The 5,880-nt window shown below is 45.1% G+C and overlaps 1 long non-coding RNA gene across 1 annotated transcript; it reads left to right on the top strand.

Moving 5' to 3' along the window:
• Positions 1–938: 938 nt before the first annotated feature.
• Positions 939–4,239, top strand: LOC310757465. The gene is made up of 3 exons (XR_014545235.1): positions 939–1,104; positions 2,596–2,676; positions 3,895–4,239. It is a non-coding gene; the product is annotated as an uncharacterized lncRNA (long non-coding RNA).
• The last annotated feature ends 1,641 nt before the right edge of the window (positions 4,240–5,880 follow it).

Genomic DNA, 5,880 nt, shown 5'->3' with positions numbered 1-5,880 from the left:
CTTGCTTTCTTGAAAGCCATCAACAGGCTGAATCACATAAGCAGGTACTTCTTGCTCAGCAAGATACAAAAAAGCAGAAGGTCCATTTATGGTTGGCTTCTAATTATAAAACAAATGATCAATTAGCACAGGAGAAAAGTTAACAAATAGCTCCCTTACACCTGGGAAGGAAAAATGAATTAAAGTTGTGGCACCTGGGTCTCAATCCAGATCCTCACACCCGGGAGGACTTGCCTCCCTACAGCTAGGATTGGTAACCTTGGGGCCATTATCCCCATGGTTAGGGATGATGAGAGTTTAGACAGGAGGCATTCCCAGCCCTCTCCATTCATAAGCAAGCCCTATTGAGTTCAATGGGGCAGGTTCATGCCACACATTTAAAGCACATCCAATGCACGTTTAAAAAACGCCCTCGGAACAGAGCTACAATTCCCAGAGCTCCCTGTGGAAGAGGGGTAAATTCTTAAAACATTCCAGAAATTGTAACTCTGAGGAGAACAGGGGCTTCCTAACAGCTCTCAACAGCCGAAAGAAACCATAGCTCCCAAGATTCTTTGTGTTATGTACTGAAGTTCTCACCCTGGGCCTGAAGGGGGATACTGTAGATAGGTTTCACTCAGGTCCACATATGCAAATAAGGAATTGAAAGTGATGTTCAGTGATTGGATAGTTACAGAAAGTTGTTACTGTTGCCTTGTAGTTGAGCTCTATATAAGCAGGTTAACTGAACCCTTCAGCCCAGTTCTGTTCTGGCCTGTGAATAAACAAGAGCTGTTTGAAGAATTTCTGTATCATCTGATATGTTCACCCACAACTTAACACTTTGCATCATAGAGCTTTATATTTATGGTGTGAATTTGGCCCCACTAAACATCTCCACCGGGTAGTGTCTCCTGCTGAACAGATTGTTGACTGTGTTAGCTGAGAGAGAGAGAATCACCTGTTAGGAAGGAGAAAGAATGGGGCTGCCTATAACCAGGTCCAAAACAGATGACCAACATGTCCAGAAAGAGGCCTTTCAGTTTGGGACATGTATTCACAATAGCAAATATATTGTTTTTAAGGAGGGTGGTGGATCCACATCCCAAATCTGTGAGCTTTAATGTAAGTCATTCCCTTGCTTTCCTAATTAGATCAATATATGCAATCCTAGCCTCTCCTGTGCAAGGGATTAATTCCATTTCATAATTTAAGTAGCCTTTCCTGGATACCAGATGGGTATTGATTTCCAGTAATACCCTCAGATCACATTGCCCTCTACTCGTATCACCTTATACAAGGCTAAATGCATTGTTCTGGGACATATAAAATTCCCTGGCCTTGTTCACCACATAACATCTTTCGCCTTATCTCCCGTGCCAAGTGCCAGTTGCATCCCTCATCCTTCCTAAGAGATAATAATAATAATAATAATAATAATAATAATAATAATAATAATTTATTATTTATACCCCATCCATCTGGCTGAGTTTCCCCAGCCACTCTGGGCGGCTCCCAATCAAGTGTTAAAAACAGTACAGCATTAAATATTAAAAACTTCCCTAAACAGGGCTGCCTTCAGATGTCTTTTAAAGATAGGATAGCTGCTTATTTCCTTTTAAAGATAGAATAGCTGCTTATTTCCAGTGTGGTTACACTGTAGGACTAGACTTGAAAGGCCAGAGTTCAGTTCACATTTTGGCCATGAGGCTTCCTGGGGGATCTTGGGCCATTCACTGCCTCTTAGCCAAACCTACCTCATATGACCATCATAATCATCAACCGCTCCATGCAATCACTGGATTTTGTATCTAGTCCCCAGGACACTTCTTCATCATTTCACTGGTCCATAGCCTTCTGACCACAGGGACAGTCTGTAAGATCAGTAGGCTGGGAGTGAGAAACCAGGAGCGAGTGGCAACTCAGCAGCCAAAGAACAATAGCAATTTGAAAATGAAGACTGTGCAAATGAGATGGAGCTCTAGAGCACAGCATGGGCAGATCCCAGGTGAAAACATTGGCCTCTCCAGTTAAGAAGAAGAAGAGAAGATTTTGGATTTGATATCCCTCTTTATCACTACCCTAGGGAGTCTCAAAGCGGCTAACATTCTCCTTTCCCCCACAACAAACACTCTGTGAGGTGAATGATGCTGAGAGACTTCAGAGAAGTGTGACTAGCCCAAGGTCACCCAGCAGCTGCATGTGGAGGAGCGGGGATGCGAGCCCAGTTCACCAGATTACGAGTCCACAACTCTTAACCACTGCACCACACTGGCTCTCTTAAAAGGAGACTGGATGGCAGGGCTAGGTAAAGCCTACCAGGGTGTAGGGGCACTGCCACTCGGAGTAAACATACTGGTTGAAATGGGCCCACAATCTTACCCAGTGTATGACCTGTTCATATAGCAAGTCTTGTTGGCTGCGTTGCTTCCTCACCAATGCTGGTGTCCCCTTTCAGCAGCACAGAGCCACTTCATCAGAAAGAAAAGGTGGTTGAGATAACATCTGCCTAAGTGCCCCATCAGGATCCTTTTAGGATTCAGTCACACTTAATTCTGAAATTGAACTCTGCATGTTCCAGAGCCATTACTTGACTTTCTCTCCTGTTTCTTCCAGAGCTCGCGAGTTGTGGGGCTCCCCAAAGGCCGGGCGAGCAGCGACATAAATTGACCCACCTCTCGTTCAGAGAAAGCCCCGGTGAGTGTGAGCGTTAATACAGAAAGTGGCCAGCCGCCAAAAAACGAAAGTTACCAGATCTGCCGAGAATCCCCAGTGTGACATCATGAAATGGAAGGAATCTGCTGGGCGCCAAAGTGTCTGTTAAAGATCAAAGAAAGGAGCTGGGGGAGAGTTAAGGAAATAGAAACTAGGAGAGAAAATGGGGTGGCTGGTTTGAGGGAAAGGATGTGAGATTTGGCTCAGGAGTGGGGGGCGGAGAGAAAGGGAATACTCTGGAATAAGGAAATCCCCAGACACTTTCATAGGCCTGAATTACATGTGCATTTTCTGCTAAGTTCACCGTATCACAAACTCAACAAGACTTTTACAGCAGCCGGATCTGCTACTCTGGTAGAAACAGAGGAAGCTGCCTTGCAACTGAGTCAGACCATTGGTCCATCAGTATTGTCTATACTGACCAGCAGTGTCTCTCCAGGGTTTCGGGCAGGAAATCTCTCCCAGCCCTGCTTGGAGATGGTGGATGGATTGAGGCCTTCTACATGGCAGGCGCTGTGGGTTAAACCACAGAGCCTAGGACTTGTTGATCAGAAGGTCAGCGGTTCAAATCCCCGTGACGGGGTGAGCTCCCGTTGCTCGGTCCCTGCTCCTGCCAACCTAGCAGTTTGAAAGCACGTCAAAGTGCAAGTAGATAAATAGGTACTGCTCTTGCGGGAAGGTAAACGGCGTTTCCGTGCGCTGCTCTGGTTCACCAGAAGCGGCTTAGTCATGCTGGCCACATGACCTGGAAGCTGTCTGCGGACTATGCCGGCTCCCTCGGCCCATAGAGCGAGATGAGCGCCGCAACCCCAGAGTCGGTCACGACTGGACCTAATGGTCAGGGGTACCTTTACCTTTACCTTTACCATTACATGCCAGGCAGATAACCCAACACTGAGCTGTGTCCCTTCTCCAAACTCTGCCCTGTCCCAAAACTGGCCCCTTTCCCCTGACTGATTAAGCTTACAAAGAACCACTTTCGCATGAGTTCGAAGTATTTTCTACATAGTTGTTTAACAGCACAATTATTGTCTATACAATATACACGTCTACCCAGAAATGAGCTCAAGGGGACCTACTCCCCATTACCAGGGTTGGGAAACATGTGTCCCTGTATAATGAATCATTATACAAAAGCAGGCCTAGCTGCTTTCTTCATTTCCAGGAGAGTGCCTTATTTATACATCTGTCCATTTGCAGATCCCTGGACGACCTTGAAATTTCAGCTATTGAATCAACAGGCTGATCATTCCCCTTGATGGCCATTACCATTTTTCTCATTTTGTTCTCAGGTATACTCTTGTGTTTCCAGTGTGTGTGTGTGTGTGTGGGTGTGCGTGTGTGTAGTTCCTTTTAAGGTATAAAAATACATGTTTCAGCACAATGGATTAACCACGTACTAGGAATTTTTTACTGTTTGTGAGCGTGTGGGTGTAGACCCAATCTCCATGCTTATTCTGATGAATATACCTTCCTGCTATCTGGGGACCATTGGGAATTGCTGCAAGGGAAAAGGCCAATTTGATGGAGATCGGGGCTGGGGAAGGAAGGCTGAAACCTCCCCTCCCAACATGCTGTGAACTTGATAATAACCCCCTCTTCCCAGCAGCTGTATTTAATTTTTCTAAACATGGCATCATGAACAAGCACACCATTAGTATCACATTTAATAGGTCCTGAGTGTTTGATTTAAAAGAAAGGCATTACCTGGTTTAGGAAAATGCTGAATATCTGTTTTGTGTGTGTGTGTGTGTGTGTGTGTGTGTGTGTGTTGTTGTTGTTGTTTTTCAGAACTGCTTGCTGTATCTACTTTGGTTTTTTCTCCCATGTTCTGCACTTGCTTCCTTGTCGTGTGTTTTCAGCAGTGTTCATGTTGAAACACCAGCAAAATTTCAGCCCTGTTTATGTGTTGAAATAAAGGATCAGCCTTTGCTTACAAGCTTATTTAGAAGATGGTATTGACTCAGGCTGCTTGTTCTCAGTGCGCATTTACCACCATCTTGACAAATGAAGAAACTGGTCCTTCAAAGATTATTCCAAAAATTTTGTCGTAAGCAAGGATTATTCCAAACTTTATGAAGTATTTGCACATAATTCTTAGTGGGTGTGGGGATTCTGTTGTTCTTGCTGTTGCTGCTGCTGCTGCTGACTCAGGTCATTTAAAAGTCATTTCCATGTTTGCTTTTAATAATGCCATTCCGGTGGAGCCTATTGCATCTGGGCAAAAGCAAACAGACAGCGTGTCTCTTAGTAGTAATGAGAGATTCACTGGAACACCCTAATTCTTTTAACCTGTGACCATCGTTTTACATTTGTATTGCTAGCTCTTTTTGAATGCATCATTCATTCTGCGGCGCAACAAACTCCAATGGGAGTCACTTGCAACAAATGAATCATGGAATCATAGAGTTGGAAGGGATCCCAGGGGTCATCTAGTGCAACCCCCTGCAATGCAGGAATCTTCGGCCCATTGTAGGCCTTGAACCCACAACCGTGAGATTAAGAGTCTCATCATCTACCAACAGAGCTATCCCAGATTGATGAAGTGCAAGATTGGTTTGGGAAGCAACCTCTTTTTGTTGTTTAGTCGTTTAGTCATGTCCGACTCTTCGTGACCCCATGGACCAGAGCACGCCAGGCACTCCTGTCTTCCACTGCCTCCCGCAGTTTGGTCAAACTCATGCTGGTAGCTTCGAGAACACTATCCAACCATCTCGTCCTCTGTTGTCCCCTTCTCCTTGTGCCCTCCATCTTTCCCAACATCAGGGTTTTTTCCAGGGAGTCTTCTCTTCTCATGAGGTGGCCAAAGTATTGGAGCCTCAGCTTCACGATCTGTCCTTCCAGTGAGCACTCAGGGCTGATTTCCTTAAGAATGGATAGGTTTGATCTTCTTGCAGTCCAGGGGACTCTCAAGAGTCTCCTCCAACACCATAATTCAAAAGCATCAATTCTTCGGCGATCAGCCTTCTTTATGGTCCAGCTCTCACTTCCATACATCACTACTGGGAAAACCATAGCTTTAACTATACAGACCTTTGTTGGTAAGGTGATGTCTCTGCTTTTTAAGATGCTGTCTAGGTTTGTCATTGCTTTTCTCCCAAGAAGCAGGCATCTTTTAATTTTGTGACTGCTGTCACCATCTGCAGTGATCATGGAGCCCAAGAAAGTAAAATCTCTCACTGCCTC

This window comes from Podarcis filfolensis (genome assembly GCF_964270895.1).
Source record: "Podarcis filfolensis genome assembly, chromosome: 2".
NCBI classification, from domain to species: domain Eukaryota; kingdom Metazoa; phylum Chordata; class Lepidosauria; order Squamata; family Lacertidae; genus Podarcis; species Podarcis filfolensis.
Note: the sequence above shows the minus strand (reverse complement) of the source record. Positions and strands in the feature narration are given on the sequence as shown.